Source organism: Aulostomus chinensis, chromosome 11 (genome assembly GCF_037954235.1).
Source record: "Aulostomus chinensis isolate RoL2024-O1b breed Wild chromosome 11, RoL_Achi_v1.0, whole genome shotgun sequence".
NCBI classification, from domain to species: Eukaryota; Metazoa; Chordata; class Actinopteri; order Syngnathiformes; family Aulostomidae; genus Aulostomus; species Aulostomus chinensis.
This window is the reverse complement of record NC_141330.1, coordinates 6,131,066-6,144,080: the sequence shown is the minus strand read 5'-3', so window position 1 is coordinate 6,144,080 and position 13,015 is coordinate 6,131,066.

Sequence of the window (13,015 nt, the reverse complement as noted above, 5' to 3'; positions counted from 1 at the left end):
CTGCAACACCGATGGCATCCTAGCTGAACCGCATCCACATGACTTTTCATTTGAGCCCAGCCACAGGAACCAGGGCTGTCACCTCTTGGATTTGTGACAGTGAACCAGCAGGAACCAAGGATAAGACTCTGAAAAGCAAACACGAAACCTCCTGGTATAAGCTCTAAATGATGACTTGGTCTGACAGCATGTCTGTCAGCAGAGACCGGAGCAAAAATATTTTGACAGTTTTAATCGCACGACAGTACCCTTTCGGGGAGAGGTGGTTATTTGAGGATTTGCTGAGCAAACGGTCACTTCTGTCAGGGAGCGGAAGCTTCTGGGTAATGTCCAGCTCTCTTTCTCATCTGCTACAAACCCCGCACCCTCATCTCCTCTCAGCCACTACAAATATCACTGCTCTAACTAATGCCAGATCACATCACGCTTAATGACTACATGTAGCTCTTGCAGAACACTGGTGTCCTTGGGGTATTATTTCCATCATCATAGAGTAAGGCAAAGGCGTATTTTTATGATTATGGCCATGTGGTCATAGCACGCCATGGGTCAGACAGTGAACCACATAATGTCTCCGGTGTAATTTGATGACTTCTCAGAATCCACCTGGCCAGTGTAACGTAAATGTTTGTAACAGTTTAAAATAACTAACAGCATACGCTCTTACAGGCAGTCATTGTTGTATGACCAAGCATTATTATAATATAGTATGGAGAATGTCACTCACCGCAGGAGGTTACTTCTACTGCGTGAGCATGCGGAGAAGCTTGTCTATGCTTCCCAACAGCAAAGAGCCCCAAGAGATGATCATTAAATAGAGGAGAAAGTCGATTTGAGGTCAGTGGAGATGTACAGCAAAAACGGTTCAACCAGAAGTTGTGCAGTCATGTATGGTTTACACGCAGAAACAAAGATAATGATTTTGCATTCTAAATGTATCTCGACCTTACCATGCATGTATACAAATAGAGTTGCTTCATGTACTTTTTCTTTTTATTTTACATAAACCACCCAAGAAGCAAGGAAGTTGCATAGGCTGATAAATTAACCATGAATCCACTGGGTTGCTTTTTTATGGGTCAACACCCTCCACGTGGCAGTAGATGAATCCGCTGATGTTCCCTCTCTACTTTCTCTCACCCTTAGATGCAAAATAAACTCAGGGAAACATGGCCTGAAAAACCTGACAGTTTGAGTCTTTTTCTGGAGATGCAGCAGCACCACCCACAGTCAACCGATGTCATTGTTATCCAGAGTGGTTATCTGCATGTACAGCTTTATGCCTGAGGGTGGCGCCATCCTTCTAGAAATATTAAATTGCTCAACGTGCAGATTATAGCTTAATAATGCAAATAGACTAAACACAACCGCATCAAGAAAACAAACTCAACATGACAGAAATGCTGCAAATTCATTAAAAATGTACATTTTTTTCCAGAGGTTACTTAAAGGTGATCAGGAAATACTTGTTTGTTTGTTATTTTTATCTCGATTTTTTGAGACTAAACCTCACCATATGGGGTTATGATTGGTTTCAGCTGTGTTGGAAATGAAATAAATATCAGTAATTTACTGTTTATCAGTGTGACCACCAAAAAACAACAACAAAACAAAACCAAAAAACTAAACTGATGAATTTCCAAATTTTATTGTGTTTTATTTATTTCTATATCTTCACACCATCTATTTGGTCTTCTTGCTAACGCTTCCCCTCAACTATCAGTCATTACCCGCACAGAGAGAAGGGCATCGATCTTCCTGTCTGGCCCTGGGGAGGATGGCAGATTGTGTTTTCAACAAAAAGGTGCGTGTTGTTTTAATTTGCGGGTTATTGTGTCAGGGTCACCGTGGACCATTGATGGTCTATGTCAGGTTTTGTCTTAGTCTGAGTTGGTGGGCTTCCCCTTACACAAAGGCTGGAATACAACAGGCATCCTTTACACCTCCCGACATGATTTCTAGTTTCATATCTGGATTTTTAGAGCCTGAGCCCGGAGGTACTCCGGGGCGAGGACCCTATTATGTTTATTGATATATTTTACTCCCATAGATAGCCAACTATTAAACTGAGCTAGTCTGATATTTGTAATTTACAGAAATTCAGAGTACACCTAAGACATGAAAACAGTCCATCCAGGGTCAATTATTAGTTTTTGACTCTTGGAAATTAGGAAAAACCATGAGGCTCCTGAAACTATTGATTCTCTTATCTAGATATCTAAGCTAAATCACATACATTTAAACTTTTCTACATGTTGCTCTTTGTGGTCTGTGGCAGCAACACAAACAAAATACTGAACATGTTTGCATGAAGTAATCTTCACTGTCAATAACCGAATGCTTGTTGAGCGCCAACTTCCTTTGCTCAGGGGGGACAGGCTGGAATCCCTGAGCAAATATGCGTTTAATATCTGCATGCTGTAAATCACATTCAGGTGGGAGCCATGAGGCCTTTCTGAAAATGAAACATCACATGTTGTTTTCCTCACTCACACACTGTTTTAATAAAAGTGTGTCTGCGCACCAGAGCCAGGCTTTGCTCTGTGCTGTCAAGTCAAGGTTTCCAAGGTGTTCCTCTCTTTGTGTTCCAGGTAGACCTCTGGCTCTTGGGCGCACCATAACTCTTACCTCATTACCATGAATGGTGCACTCGCTCAGCAGTTCTTCCCAGGTCACATCTGGCGCTGCCCAGAATAGACGCGGGGGAAGGAAACCCACTTTGAACTTCAAAGCAGGCCATGAAATTAGCCTAGAGCTATTCAACTGTACGACATTATAGTCCATGTAAAATGACCAGTTGAGGTGTGCCATCTTCTCATTTATTGATGATCTTATTGGATGTAGTTTATTTTAGCCATATGCATTTATAAGTTCGATGTGTTGCTGCACAATTGCATTATCCTTTTAACCAATAGAGAGTAGTGTTGAATCCAGTTCGGTGTTTCACCAGTTAACATTTGTTGGCGTTAGGACTTCATGCATGAGGCTGAGAATGAGAGCCTGACCATGAATATTTCTCCTCAGGCGCTGAGATGTGAGCGCCACCTTAACAGGCCTTGAAACAGAAAAGACTGGCAGACCAGACAGCATCAACTCTCTCTTCCTCTTACGCAAATTCATCCATACATTGACCAGTATCTCTCTGTATAGCTCCCTGACTCACCAACACACACACACACACACACACACACACACACACACACACACACACACACACACACACACACACACAAAGTTATGGTGTTTTACAATGTCCTGACTTAACCTTTGCTCTCCAAGCATGAACACAAAACCAATTGTGCAGCCAACTAGGACATTTTTCAGCATGTAGCTTGACATGGTGGCTCAGCAATTCACCACCACAGTTTTCATGTATAATTTTCCGCTGCAAAAAGTTCCCTTTTAATGTGTTATTAAACAGAATAACCTGTCATTTCGACTCTGTTTTAACTGTACAATTATGCCCACCCGTGAATATTTTGAGGGCATGTGAGTAGTGAAACTGTAATAGTCATCAAAGTCCTTTTTTAGAAACAGACCGAATTTAGCTTGAAGCGATACTTCAAGTTTGCCTCTCAAGTACTCAAGCATAGGTGTGTGAGCTCACTAACATGTTTTGTCCATTCTGCTTTCTTTGTGTTTCCAGAACACAGGAAGAGCCAACTATGTATATTCAGCTTGAAGCTCATGGCGACCCTCTCAACCGGTAACTTTCGGCAACAAAACTCTCCAAAGGAGGGGAGACACCAGGGGTGTTTATATGAATGACCTTTTTTAAGGTGTTTGAGTACATTCTAGACTACAACAACACAATCAATTCTAACACCGATGAGCTGCGCATCAACGGCAGCGTCGTAGCCAACTGCACCATGTGTATTTGTTTATTGTGAATAATGATGTCTACAAAACAAGTGAGGTCCATGAATACATACTAATAAGAGAGGTTACTCATAGTAAGACATTTGACAGCTATTTCTGATGTGGGTAATGATAATGCAGTGTGATGTGCAGTGAAGGTTAATTAGGCTTGAGCATTTTGCATATATGGTTGCCTGAATTTAATAATACCTTTGATTTAATTGTACATTGACAGAAAATACAGTCACACCAGGAATACACAAATTACCGTTGCACCGAGATGACACCAAACAGCAATGTTATGTCTGTGCTTCAGTCACTGTGTTCCCGCCAACATTTATTTTGTCTTTCCCAAGATGAAATACTGTAATTTCTAAAGTGATGGGAAATTTTCAGACTGAATGTGTCTCGCTCAAACCATCTATTCTGTCACTCTATGGTATTCTTAAACAATCTTTAAACTTTCGCTTTGCTAAATATGCCACTAGGCTCTGTCACCCTCTTTAATCAGCCTCAGTTTTAGTCACACAACCGCTGCCACTGTGTCATCTCAGGGTGGCGAGTCCATTCCAGAGTTCACTGCCACTGCGTCCCGTAGTGAAACCACATAAGTGAAACTATGTGACCACCGATGCTATAAAGGGAGCAGACTGATGCAGAGAATAAAACCACTAAACTCAATCCTCACTTCATTTTAAGCACAGGAATTACAAAAATATCTTGTCACAGCAGGTTTACACTAAAGAGAGCTATGGGACCTACTGGCACATACCAAAAGCTGGTTTATAGACTTGCAGCTACAAAGTGACGACATCTTTTATGAGTGAAGGAGAATGTGAAATAACCTTGCCTGTGAACATACAGTACAGGGACAGCGGCAGGAAGAGTGGGACGGCTACATCCTTCCTGGCTCTCACCCTGTCCCTGGCCAACATACTTTTAATCTGAATTATGCTTCCCGAGTGGTAAAAATAGCAAAAGAGGACCTTGAGGAAAGCTGCTATAGTGCAACGGGGGTATGTATTATGCAACATTAATCTAGCCTTTGCAGTACATGCAAGATAATTTCAATGTACAGCTGAACACAGACGATGAAAAATGACCTCCAAATGAGGTTTTGTAATGAAATTGAAGGGAGTTGTTGATTCATCAACTGAATCAGTTCCAAACAGCAGAAAACAAGACAAAAAAAACAAGATGTGTATTTTCTGATGCTTAATTCACTGAAATAAATGTTTTGCCAGCCATTTTATTAACATGGTTAGAATGATTAAAGAATGACTATAGAGCAGCATGTGGGTCTCCATCCTCCGACCAACAGTTATTACACACTGTCATTGTGTGCTTCCGTCCACTGTAGCTTACTCAGTTGCAACTTCTGCGGCTGTAAAACACTGGATACATTTTTCGGAGGGTCTCAAAGCCCTGCAAAAGGCCCTTTTTTTCATGATCAGAACTTGATCTGTTAGGTCTGTTAACATTTGGAAAGCCAAGAAGAGCTGAGAGTTTGAATTATTCATCCATCTTAGCAGAGAGATAACAAGTAGTTTCAGGTGCTGTGCGTGCTCTCTGGACACACCACAGACTTGTGATGCAGTATTCATCCTCCCAGCGGAGTGAGAATGTTCTCATAGACACAAAAACATAAACTGTGAAATGCTGGAGGATTTACCTGCCAGCAGTGAGCTTAATGAGCACTGTGAGGATTCATTTGGTGAAGATGTGAGTGCAAGGGACAAGCGCAGCACTTTTTCTTTTTAGATAATCTTATTATTAAGCTATTGAACTACACTTTCCTTTCATTTATAAATCTGCATGCACTAGTATCATTTACTTCTCATTATGACCATATACAGTTACTACGATCCATAGTTTTACACCTCCATTCATGGGTTGTAACATTTAGCTTTGATCAGGTGTGTTTGCATTTACGTGTGTGTGAATGTGTCTTTGCTGACGTGTGTGAGTCTGAATGCAAGAATGCACATGCGTTTCTCCATGTTCCTGCATGTGTATTAGCCCCCGTTGCCCTGGAGCATTATGGAGAATGTCAAGAGGCAGTGGAGGCAGCGGCTGCGTGGGGAGCGTGACTCAGCATGGATGGTGATGAGACAGGACAGCTTTACAGCAGCGGGGCACGCTGTAGCAGACGCAGGCTGGATTTGAATATTGCATTAGATCACTGGAGTTGCTGCCTCCCCGTAACCCAGAGGCTACCCCCTCCCCCCACCCCTGGTTCTGGAGGAAGTCACCACAAAGCCTCAGCCTCAGTTGACCTAATAACTTGATGGACTTATTTTCCTTTGTCATGACTGACTGTGAGCTCCCATTTGCTGGCGTGTGTCTGTGTAATTGTGATAGCATGTTAGGAAGGTGCTACCGTGAGGAGAGGGAAATGGAGCTCCCCTTTCTACAGCTTGTCTAAGTAGTGGCTGACCACAGAGTTGCACTCTGGCCGAGTCCCAAAACCACAAAGCCTGGTGGTGTGCATGGGCCAGAGGAGCATACAGATGTGGGCTGAGCTGAACTCCTCAGGACTGCAGAGTATAGGGATGAGGATCAATCTTTCAAAATCAAGAGGGTGTTAAGGATTCCTGAGAGAAAACAAGATCAGTGCATGATATTCAGATGTAGAAACAAGATAATACGGAGAGAATACAAATGCTAGTTTATGTATGATCAGAAATGCTCAGAAGAGAAAGGTCCTACACACTGACCAAGCTTGCAGGTAGAACTCCTTCATGAAGTCATTTGTTGTCTTGAGGTTACACTCCTCCTTCCCTCCTGGTATCTTCGGATATTCATATTTGGTGACCTGATGCATATTTCTTTTGCATAGATATTTACGAGGGTGAAATTGACTGGACAGGTGTATCAGATTAAAAATATTCACATGATCTAAGGCGTATATTGACATGACTTATATTGCAGACTTGAAGAAGGTCTGTTTGGATTGAAATATTGTCTGTTGAACTCGATGAAGTCAATTCTATGACTTGGCGCACCTGTTGCCTAAATTATTTGTGCAAATGTGCAGGACTAATCTCCCTTTTTAAAAATAATATATTCCATATCTTGTGTTGTCTACATTTTAAATAAATCATGGACACAGGAAGGGCATGGCACACACGGGACAAGGGAGGGGTCACCACCTCTGAAATACTAAAAGAGATGCTGAAAGCTTGTCGGTCAGCTCAGATCAACAAGGCAAAACAAAACCTGTCCAGCAGCTGAAGCCAAACCACAGTGGATCGAATCATTAACCACAGCGGGAATTTGTAGAAGTGCTACTCTCACAAATGCTTAAAACAACATGTATCGGGTGCTAATTTGAGTCATCGCCACAAACAGTGCTCACTGGAAGGCCAGACAATAGACATAATCCAGCCAACTCACTGCTGAATTTCCTCATGATGTCATCCACTACACACGAGTCTGTGTGGAAAATAAGGTTTACAGGAATTTAGTCTGCCGCAAAAAAGAGGGATTATCAGTGTACAGTAAAGAGAATCAGGCAAGTGACTGGAATATTGCCAGCTGACTAATTCTAAATGTGCAAAACAGGTGATTAACGGTAACCCAGTCAAAGTGCTGTTTTAAGAATTCAATTCAAACCTTTTCATCTGGAACTGCCTGGTGATTTTGCTTGGCCGCACTGGGGTTTGAGTGTGATATTCTTCCCTCGAAACAAATGAATAAGTCCACAAAAGTAATTCATGTAAAATAATAAATGTTAAAATCTTGTGTGGCCTTTAACACCTAATACTTGTAAGCCATCGAAATAGAGAGAGCCAGAGCAAGGAAAGTTGCCTCAAATAATAAATGTGCTTGGAAAACATGCGCTAAGAGGCAAAGATTTAAGGTCATCCAGATGTACTCAGTCTCTGCTAAGAACTGCTCCTCTGTCATTAGTGGATGAGCACATTGTCTTTGTCTAGTACAAGAAGATACACTCACAACAAGGCCTCTTGTGAATACGCCATTGTCTTCTGTCTCTGGTCTACAGAAAAAAAAACAACAGAAAAGAAAAAGATGACAGAAACAAATAACAATTGGGCTGTTTATTGTTTGTGTGTGTGTGTGTGTGTGTGTGTGTGTGTGTGTGTGTGTGTGTGTGTGTGTGTGTAGTTTCTCCACGTCAGCGATCGTAAGGGAAGGAGGAGTGGGAAGGAGAAACAAAGACAGCTATGGTGCTCCTTCCGTGGTAGAACATGAACCGCAGTTCTTAAAACTGAAGCGGGTGAAGAGTCTTTGTGATGTGATATTTCCATGTTTTCATGTTTTAATTAGCCTCTAGCTAAAAATGACATTAAAAAAAAAAGTGGATGTGCATTTATGTACCTACACAGCTGCAGGCTAGAATTTGAAAGCATACTGTACAGCATGCTGTTAAGCTTTGTATTAATAATAGGGACAAATATGGAGTCAGGCCTTTTGGTAAACAAAACAGCCCATTATTCAAGCGTGTATAAAAACGGACTAATTAAGATGTCAGAAATATGCATTGCAGTATTTACTGTAGGTTTTACCTCATAAAGGAAGCTGACTTGTGCCTCTGTTGCCTGGACTAACGTCAACATTGTTACAATGCTTATGAGAAAAGGTAACAGTTTCATTTGTTTTTGTTCCCACAGCCCTGTGAGATTGACTACCTATGTGTTCTATGTCTTCAATTTTCAGTTTTAATCTGTATTAATCTCTTCGATCAATATCTACTCTTCTCCTCGTCATCCACAGCCTTTTCAGTGGTTTGTATCAACTGAGTCAAGTGAATTTTCAGTTAACTGAAACAGCTTATCAAACACGACTTCAGTCCAGTCAGACGCACTCTCAGATCTGATGGAAGAAAGCTCTGCTCTCTCCAAGAATCCCCCCAGCAACACGGCTTCCTCGTAAAGAGCTTATTTCCCCTAAAAGACATACATGCACACAAATCTCTTTTAAATCAAAAACACAAAATACCACACGGAGCGAGCTGCAGCATGCAGCATGGATTATGGTGATAAATGGGAGACTCTAATGCCCATTCTATCCTGCATGAATACAGTAAACATGATAATGTGATGGACATTATGGCTACACGGCTGCAATGCTAATGTCAACCTCTGCTGGAACTCCCACTACGCTTCCACCACCTTCAGCCCTAAACTTGACTTCAGAGTTATCCAATAACTCCGTCAACCTGTTCCACACAGTGAACATTTGCATTGTGACCCATGACAGTTTTTTCATGACACATTTTGCAGAGTTCATTCGAGGACAGCTGTTATTGGGTCACTACGGAACAAGGAAACAAGTTACACACCCCCAAATTACTGATGATCCATTATGTCACAATAAGAGAACAAAACTCAACACCCTTTCAGATATTAAGAAGGGCCTGGAATTTGTGTTATTATTGTATTTTTCCATGATGTAACATGTATTTTCATAATGTGATTATTTGTAAATTAACATTCAAGTTGCTTGAACAATATGGACAGACAGCTAATGTGCTTTTAGGAACACTGATGTACTTCTACCTGAGTGAAACAGTCAATTAATTTTTCCGTTGCGGTTTGCACTCAGTACCAAAGTATGAATAGTTGTGGATTTTAAGCAGGTCACAATTTCTGCAATCCTGCAGTTTAAGTTGTTTCCCACAGTTGCTTTCTTATGATTTTCCATCCAGCTGAGACAAAATTAAGACAGATTATATGATCCTCTCGCATTTATGGTTTCATAATTTGTTGGCCTTAAATTAAATACAGAATTGTCTTGGTCTGTTGAGGAAACAGCCCATAAAACCGGTGAAAGTGTGCATTTATGCGTCTGCTGCACCATAAGTGATGATTTGTCAGGTTTTAGAGAGGCTGACTAAAGGAGTTAGCTGAAATGAGACTGAATAACATACAGCTAATGGCCAGCTTTCATACACACAACCATTTCTCATGTTTTGATTGAGGCAAACTGCAGATAAAACAACCATAAACACACATCATCCTCCACAGCTGCTTATTTGAAAAAGGGGTTGCAGTCTCCTATTTAATTGGGTCGCCTTTTTTTTTTTTCATCAAGTTTTTCAAACACCGTGTGCGTCAGAATGCACTCGTCTGAAGTTATTCTGTCAGATTCACGATCAGCCGAGGAGAGAACGACGGTGCACCATGCTGGACATGCTGCTCCGGTTGTCAGTGTAAATATCTAAAACAAAAGTGAAACAAAGTGTTAGACTCAGTCAGAAGAGTTTGAGTCATCAGATTTCTGTTCACTGATGCCTGTTCATGCTTTGACCCGTCGGGGTCTGTCACATGATCCACAAATTCATTAATCAATTATCAACATGAACACCCAACTGAATCATTCAAGAGGATACACAGGGGTGGAGTCAATTATATACACATTATAAACACAGACACAGCACACATGTAAAATACAAACCCACATGTCAATAAAACTCCAAGGACTGAGGGAGGAGGGGGGCCAACACAAACACTTAACATTTCCTTTCCGCTCCTCCTCTTATCTCCCTTCATCCCTCTCTCCCTCCTTCTCCCCCTTGTTTTTTTTCCTCCCGGATTTCCAAGTCCTGCTGACACAGCTGCAACTCAGTCAGGTCGGGCTCCCTCTCTGATGATCCTCATCAGTATGTGGGTGTGTGTTTGTTCAAGTGATAGAAGATGAAGAAGCAGAGTCAAATTCTGTTCATTTGTGAAAGGCATCTTGCGAAATATTTAACAGGAGTTTTGGGAGTTAACTCAATGGAATCTGAGAAGAAGTTCATTGGAACGGTGACGAATAATTTGGTTCAGACAATCAAAAGAAAACATGGCTCCTTCAACCAAACATTACCAGGAAGTGAAGGAATAATAGAACTGCTGCTGTAATTCTGATTTTCAATTTTTAAAAAAGTGAAAAGTGACTCTTTCGAGTGATTTCTCTGTATTTTGATCAATTCTCAGGGTATGTGCAGTAAAGTTCCACTCATGGTGTCAACAATTGGAGGATTAAGGTGTCAAGTAGGTAAACAAGGCCAGATACTTGTTAGACGCCTGTGTGTGTATGTGTATGTTTGAGTGTGTGTGTGTGTGTGTGTGTGTGTGTATGTGTGTGTGTGCGTGTGTGCACATGTGTGTGTGTGTGTGTGTGTCTGTGTGTCTGTGTGTCTGTGTGTTCTGGTTTGTGTCACTCGCTGTCTCTTCCTGGGAGCAATGAGACAAAACCAAAGAGGGCCGCTGTTTCCTGTTTATAGCATCTTCATTGTTAATGCTTTGTCCCCCGAGACAACACAGAAACCTCCAGCTGATAAAAAGAGCAGTGGAGAGGTTAAGAATAACAAGAGGAGAAACAGATCTGAAGTCAGTTTGGCGTTTTGTTTTTTTTTTTGCTACAGATAATCTTTTATTAGTGATATCAGGTGAGTAATCTCGTAATGCTATCTCTAAACACGCTGCTGCCTACTTGAAACTTTTAATCCTGTCTCTCCTGAAGAGGCTGTGTTTGATTACCTGTCTTTTTCTTTGCAACACAGGTTTCAAAAAGGTAAAACATTGATGGGCTGGGTAACAGAAATGCATATTCACATCTACGAAGAGAAATATGAAGAATATTTTCAGTAAAAGCAAGGGGGAAAAAAAAGAAGAAAAAGCAGATTGCAGCTCCAACAAGCGTTAATTATGGCACTGCTCCCACACAAAGTGACTGAAGATATGGACCTACGCAGACATGTGACCTTTGAAAACAACTCGTAAGTGGGAGGTCTGAGGCTAAAGGCAAACATGGAGGTCAAGCTCCATTTGGCATTGTTTTGAGGGCATAAAGGTCCCAGGTCTCCAGCCAAGTCCTAAACTAAACTGTTTACACCCAGAGAGCCTTTGAATGCTGCCTGATATATGGCTCGTAGACCCAAGGGAAAGGTTTGGTCCAGCCTGTTTCTCTGAGAAACTACAGCTCAATTTAGCAACAGTATAAGAGTTGAACCATCAGTTCTAAATTTAGCTTGTATAACAGTTTTTTTTTTGTACTTTTCTTTTTTTTTTAATCTAAAATAGCCAGCTTAGTAATTATGAATGAGCAAATGCAAGTCTCAGTGCTGTGTGTGTGTGTGTTGGGGGGGGGGGGGGGGGGGACATGAATTATTTCTGATGAGGAAATGAAAAAATCTATTATGAGCAACAAAGTTTTCCTCTAGGCATGCTGATTATGGCATAATTTGAAAGTATTCAAATGAGCTGAAGTACCCTTCCTTTGACTCCAAACCATTATGTTTAACATTTCAGAGTTGTCGTTATTGAGCACAATATAATCAGTGATAATTTGGATAGTTTTTCCGTAAAGACTCCTGAAATTGTCGCATCTCTCTATTTGTGTTATTTGGGCAGTTGTTTTGTGTTTGTATCTGTACTGCTAGCAGAACTGCACACTTCCTCCGTTTGACATATATTGCCAGAAGCTGAGTGTCCAACTGCTGTTTCATGGCATATCTTACAGAAAGATGATGAAGAATGTTTAGAGTAAGGTGCGGAAGGAGCACAAGTTCATTTGCTAGTTAAAGAGGGGGGTGCTTGGTGTGACAAAACGTCATACGGCTGGCTTGAAATTAGCAAAGATGCTTGACCGAGCACCATATGCGCCATCCTTGAAACAGGCCCGTATTCCTTTAAAAAAGTGACGATTGGTTGATGAGTGGATGTCATATTGGTAGGTACATGCATATGTATACACAGGTCATATATCTTTTTCCACAAGATAAAATAAAACAAACAAACAATAGCTGTTTGTTTGTTTTTATTAAAAATTGCAATTTTTGGGCATATTTTATTGACTTCTCTACATGCTTGCTGACTGGATTTCACACACCCACAATACCAGAATGTAACCCCTGGCAACTGCAGTGATACACCAGGGGTACAAGGGTACAAGCACCAGTTGGTCTGAATCAGTGTGCAACACAATCTCCACAATATGCTACAGAGTTGAGCCACTGATCCTGCAACAGTGTTAGGTAGTTTTATCATTGCCCTCAAGGTAAATGTCCACCAGGTTTGCACTGGGCAATTGTCCTTGTAACGGTCACATAAAGGGCGCCAGTGTCAGACACGGGTGTCAAAAGCAGTTGTGTCCAGTTTAATGGAGGCTCCTTGATTTAATAACCATGTGACATTAGGCGTGGGAGTAC